This window comes from Sciurus vulgaris (assembly GCF_902686455.1).
Source record: "Sciurus vulgaris genome assembly, chromosome: 17".
Taxonomy (NCBI): Eukaryota; Metazoa; Chordata; class Mammalia; order Rodentia; family Sciuridae; genus Sciurus; species Sciurus vulgaris.
The window spans coordinates 62,756,742-62,763,268 of record NC_136478.1 but is presented as its reverse complement, the minus strand read 5'-3'; the positions used below and the strand labels follow the sequence as shown (position 1 = coordinate 62,763,268).

Genomic DNA, 6,527 nt, shown 5'->3' with positions numbered 1-6,527 from the left:
CATCTTTCCCTTTTCTTTCTTCCCCTTCCCCTGTGCAGACGTGATCGTCTGCGCAAAATAAAGGTTCCTTGTGTGAGACCTGTATCTGTGGAGCGTTTCTGGAAGCTAGCGACGAACCATAACTGTGCCTTTTATAGCCTAACATCTGGTGCCGAAGACTCAGGATGGGTTTTTTTTGTTTGTTTTTTTTTTCCTGCTGACTAAGCAGGCGGAATTCCATCCTCTAGCAAGCTCCTACACCCGCTTATACAGGCTCATCTTCCATTTACCTGGATGCCCAGTTTTCTGCATACAACACCGGACTCCAGAATTGGTGAGTTCCCTTAAGCAGGCCCTGACCACTTAAACACATCTCCGCAGCCCGCGGCTCCCGCTGTGGTGCCGCCCCCCCCCCCCATGGCTTCTGCCACCTGGCCTGCAGCTCCCACCGCCAGACTGCCGAGGTGTGGGAGTATCTCCATGGTCCCCAGAGCTGGTCCTAGTTGCTGGGTGGACTCCTGGGTTTTATGGTGCTGAGATTCTTTCTCAGGGTCTGAAACTCTCTCTCTTATTTCCCACTGCGTCTCACTCCAAATCCTGGCCAGGTCTTCAGACTCTCTCAGCTTTGCCCGGTTAAACATTGGTTTTTTTTTGATGACCAAGCCTTTGTTCTAACCTCTTGTTGCCTGGCATCATGATCTCGGGATGCCGAAATCACTACCAGGTGGGTCTCAGTTTACCATGGGATTCAGGACATCCACCCCAGCAAACTCGCCCCTGAGATGTTTAAATCATCTCAAACCCCTTCACCTATTCCCTAAATCAGAGCTAAATTGTCCTTTAGATAGTAAATCAGAATGGTCTATTTATGGCACCCTAAATTCTAGCTTTATACTAGGTAAAATTATATGCCTAATTGTACTAGTTATGATTAAGTACATATGTGGGCAACCTGGTGAATGGAAAGGAACTTTTCCCCTTCATGTTTTTCCTTTCTTTCTTGCTGCTTCTCCTTCTCCTTTTAATCCTTTCTCTTCTAAGTTTAATCCAGCTGATGAGTCATGTCCTTACAGGTCTCCTACTGCAGAAGTTCCTGTTCATTCCTCTCCTTTGCCTCATTCTGTTTCTCCTTCCACTCCGCCATTCAGCCCACCAAGTCCCCCCACCACGCTGTCTCATACACACATTCTAGCTTCTTTACGGGAGGTGGCTGGCGCGGAGGGAGTAAAACCCGAACACGTTCTCTTGGCTAATTCCTTATTTTCAAATCTTTTCTTTCTCTCTCAGCTCTCCCTGCAGGCTCAAGAAATTAAAAGGACCTAAGCATCAAGTTTCTGCTAGAACATATTAGCCCCTTTTAGATTCAGATCTCAGGCAAGGGTTACATTGAAATGTAAATGAAGAAAGGCTCAGTAGGAAACCAGTTTCAAACCCAAGAAAAAAAAAAGTGTAAAAGTGTCCATTTTAAATTTCTCCTAGGCTACAACTCAGAATGCTTTTCTCCCTTTCAACTTTTCTCTCCTTCTCATTTTCTCATGCTTTAATTAATAACCATTATCATTTTTCTTCCAGGACTTTGTTTTTCTTAAATGCTGTATTTTTGAGCTCACAATTTTGATCCTACAGACCTAAGTTAATAATTTTTGATCAGTTCTTTTTATCCAACTCTAGAGTTATTTTTGAACATCCATTACATTGCAATGGAAATAAATATTACAAGGCCTTTGCTTTTGTGTTACATATAAGCACGCATAAAAATTAAAATTTTAAAAATGGATCCAAATATTTTTAAGTCATGTGATTTAATAAGGTTCAATTTAAATTGGTAAACTAATAAAAGTAAAATGTCCTTAAAATTAACTCACACGTCTCTAAGTGGTCAAACTAATAAAATATTAATGTTTATAAAATGTATAACATCAATTTTTCTAGGATTTTCTTCAACAGGAAAAAGACGGCAAATACTATTGGCACACTTGTCTGATGTCTTGGTTTTTCTACAATAAGCAACATGTATGGGATTACTCAAATGTGTTTGTTAGAGACATCTTATTAATTTATAAAGCTATTCCATGGAGTAACATACTTAAAAACATTATTCTTTGTATATTAAATGTGTTCTTATTTTCCAGGTATACAAGCCTTTAAAGCAGAAAATTTATCAAGCTGCTGTTCTCCAAATTAAACTTGTCTGTAATGGTAAACCTATCACTTAATGTTGTATTACCTGTCATCAATAGGGTATATATAACCTAACATTGCACACATATAAAGATTGCTGACATAACTCTTTAAATCCACATTTCCATCAGAGAACAGAGATCCATCTAATCTCAGCTTAATCTTCAGAATCTGTGTTTATATACTTCTTTGCCCCTCACTGAAAAGTGCCACGTTACCTGAGATAAGGCTCTGCCTCACAACCCTGCTACACATTACAATGGCTCCAAAGTAAACCTGACTTTAACTCATTTAAAGTTGTGTTCAAAAGTTTAATGTTTGTTGTAAAGATTACTGTAATCTCAAATGGGAACTCAGCCAAAATTCAAAATAGCTATTGCACAAACTGAATGTTTTACTGTTGATGACTCCATTTTGTATTTTCCTTATAAACTCTAATTGTTGCCTGGTCAATATTTTGCAGAAGTACTGCTTCAAGAGGAAACATCAAAAATTAACTTGGAATAGTAAGCCATCACCTATAGAACAGATAATGTAAACCCCAATTAGATAAAAGGGGGTAAATAACTGTAAAGTTATAGACATTAAAGCCAAAGCCCAGTACTCTTACTTTATGACTGGTGAGACTGACTTGCTTGATGGTTAAGATCAAACTTAGAAATAGAGATTTTAAATAGAGAGGTCAAGAAAAGTCCATATTTGGGTCTTGCCCTCAAAGTCAGCCTGAACCCAGGGAACAAGAGGACTTCTCCAAGGAGCTTTGCAACGCTGGGTCACACAACCTCCTGACCAAGGAGATTGATGAGGCCGCTAGAGGAAAAGCCACTCAGTGCACCTGCTGCAGAGGAGGGTCATGGAAAAAGGGAGACATCCCTAATGCTTTCAAGGAAAGCCACGTCATTGAGGAGAACCTGCCTAACCAAATGGCACTAATGGAGCTAAGAAGCTGCTCCTAAGTTCTCTATGAGTGACCCCTGTGGAAACTCAGCTGACTCTTTAACAGACAGGAACAGGTCACTTTAACCAGCTTGATCTTAAACACCTAGCAAATCAGTTAAAGCCAAAGTATAGCCATTTAGTCAGTTTAAGGCCTACAGACACAGGTAGGCTTAATCTATGTTTGCTAGTAACAGAAGTATAGAGATCGCTACTAAATGTTGTGTTCACATTCCTGATAACCTAGACAATGTTAAAGCTCCCAAATAAAGGCCTGTCCTCTCCAGCCTTTGCTAGGCCTTGTTATGGGAAAAACCTCTCAGTTCTTCCACGCCCTGGTGAGGAATTATTGATTTCTGTCATCTTTATAATATGCATTTGCATGTTCCAGATCCTGCAACATTTATATTGTATCAATCTCATTTCAGTACTCATGTCTTTTTGTTCTTCTCCCATAGAAGCACCCATCCCCAGATGCCTTTACAGCCTGCTCTCCCCGCAACCAGACTTCTACCATGAACCCCTCAATTGACCCAATTTCTAAAAAGGAACCTCCAAACTTCTTGCCCCACGCTGCCCACTTCCAGCTCGAAGAAGTCAGATTGGTCATCAGCCCTTTTCCCCACAGCAGTGAAGGAGTTCCTAGTATTAGAGGGGTAAATGAAGTCAGAATTGGGGACAGGCAGTTAATGCAGAAATAGAGGATCAATCAAATCGAGAAAATGATGTCCATGAAAATCATCTGCCTTTGGAAGCCTGGGAGGAGAATGAACTTTTTACATCTCACCTGCAAAACCAACCCCAGTCACCTAGGCAGGAAGGAGAGAGAAGGCTTCAAAAAGAACTGGAGAGCAAGATTTTTTTTTATTTTTTATATAAAATGAAATGGGGGAATGTAAGATATAAAGCCACTTTTCTCTCCCGTGACAGGAATTTCCCATCTCCCAACGACCTGTCAATCTGCGTTCTCCCCGCCTCTCAAGTTACAGGAATTTCCGGCTTACGTTGCCGTAATCTTCCTGCCTCCCACGTTACGTCCTAATATGTCATTGGTCCATCAGTCAGTCTATAAGAATTCTCCTCCGCGATTGGTTCCTCTCAGCCTGCGAAATTCCTATGTCTGTGAGAAACCTTGTGCCATCTTTCCCTTTTCTTTCTTCCCCTTCCCCCATGCAGACGTGATCGTCTGCGCAAAATAAAAGTTCCTTGTGTGAGACCTGTATCTGTGGAGCGTTTCTGGGAGCTAGCAACGAACCATAACTGCGCCTTTTATCGCCTAACACAGGTGGCAGTTGGAAGCAGGTAACAGGTGAAGATCCTTTTGTAATTGTATTTGTTCTTGAATCCACAGGTTCTAGTCTCTACATTTTAGTTTTTGGAGATCATCATTTCTGACCTCAAATATCTGACACAACTTCCATGCAGGTCCAGACAGAAGGCTTGCTAGCCCCTTCTTAGGGACAGAAAAAAGAGCCCTGTTAAGCGCTACATCCCTGTAATCCCTGTAATCCCGGTGGCTTGGGAGGCTGAGGCAGGAGGATTGCAAGTTCAAAGTCAGCCTCGGCAACTTAGCCAAGTTCTAAGGAACTTAATGAGACCCTATCTCAAAAAGACCTGGGGATATTGCTCAGTAGTTAAGTGCCTTTGGGTTCAATCCCTGGTACCAAAATAGAAGAAGGGGGAGGGGGATAAGAAAATGGAGGACGAGGAGGAAGAGGAGGAGGAAGAAGAAATGGTCAAGACCAAGGTGAGATTTGTTTTACTTTTTTCATCTTTTGATTCCCAGTGGACCTTTGGAATTCCCCTCACTGTGCACCTGGTACTGCTGTCTCCTTAGGTGTACCCCTGACCTTCTTTGAAGGCCAGTTTCCTTCCCCTGCAATTCTCCTCACTTTAGTTCACCTGAAAGCTGCTCACACTTTGTCATCAGGGCAACTCTGTCTACTTACTCAGTGCTAGGAATTGCACTAATGCATGCCAGGCAAGCACTGTGTCACTGAGCCACATTTCCAGCTCAGTTTCTCTTTCTTCATCTTCTACTTGATTCATATGTTTAAAGATGAATTCGTCCTCAAAGCCTAGGCTCCCTGTCCTCTGCTGGAGACTCCCAAGGTAACCTGTCCTCTACTATTAATGTTTAATCCGCTTTCTAATTCCCCGTGTGTCACAGACACCAGAGCAGTTTGATGATTTTCTCCTTCCTGTATGTGAAAGCAAAATTCCCCTTTCTCACAAGTAATATTTCCACCAGCATAAAGATTATTCATCTATGTTAAAATTTAGGGCCTCTGCATTTTGGCATTCTTAAGTCAGCATCTCCTTTCTGTTCAACCTGCCCTCTAATTCTGTATTTTGCCTGCACCCAGGACAGTTATCCTGTTCAACTCTTCTTCCTTCAGCCTCAGTTTCAGAAACTGGGCCAGCTTTCTTCCTGACCTCTCTTTTTATTCCCTGTGCATCTGACTTGATTCCTTGATTCTATCCCACACCCTGGTGCCTGGTCACCTTTGACTTGTCTTGAGTGTTGGGGGCTATGCCATGTGGACTACGCCAAGATGGTGCCTGGCAGCCAGCCAGAAGTTGTTTTGGTCACATCAGCAGTGAGGAGGTTAATTAACATAAGCACACCCAGGTGATTTGTCATTGGCCGTATTCAATCAAGTCCACGCACACAATGCATGCACATGTGTTCCTGAGTGCTCCTAATCGTGCTTGCTCGGACATCTAGCTCCTCGCCTAATCTTCACATAATTGGCATCAGCCCTACCCTTCACCTCCTGGAGGGGATATAAGCCGGCTCTCCTCTAGCACCGGGGTTCCCGGGTTTCCTGAATCTACAATAAACCGTTCTGAATTCAAGAGCCTCGCTACTCATTTGTCTCCCATGCCAAATTGACTCCACTGGACGGCGTCATTGAGTGTCCTCTTTTCACTGTGCACTATTCTTTCTGAATGTTCTGAATGTTAATTTTTGTTGATTTGAAAGGGGTTTCTAAAAATTCCTGTCCAACTTCCCACTTCAAAGTAGGTCATGACCATTTAGGCCTGCGTTGCCCCAGTTGCAGCATAGGTTGATGATGCCAGGTCCCTTTATCTCCTTTTGAAGTTATGGCTGCACTCCTCTGAGTGGGGTACCACCACAGCAAAATTTGATGAGAAAACCTGAGGTTTGAGTGTTGGTGGAAAAAGCAAGTGTTCCACATGTATATGGAGATTGAGAAGAAAAGAACCTGGCCAAGTAGGATGAGAGTCGGATGTCCCAGAAACATGTATAACCTTTCCCCAAGGGGGAGAAAATAGATAAATTTTATTTAATGCCGCAGGTCATGTCAAACGTGAGGACTGGCATCTGTGCTCTTGGTGGTGCTATAGTTGGCTTCCAGGTGCCACTTTGTTTCTTTGAGAATTCTGGCTCCATGAAGTAGTTATTT

At 42.5% G+C, this 6,527-nt stretch overlaps 1 long non-coding RNA gene across 1 annotated transcript; it reads left to right on the top strand.

The window, feature by feature from the left end:
- Positions 1 to 230: 230 nt before the first annotated feature.
- LOC306648806 lies at positions 231 to 3,763 on the top strand. The gene is made up of 3 exons (XR_013760499.1): positions 231 to 313; positions 2,112 to 2,178; positions 3,555 to 3,763. It is a non-coding gene; the product is annotated as an uncharacterized lncRNA (long non-coding RNA).
- Positions 3,764 to 6,527: the final 2,764 nt, after the last annotated feature.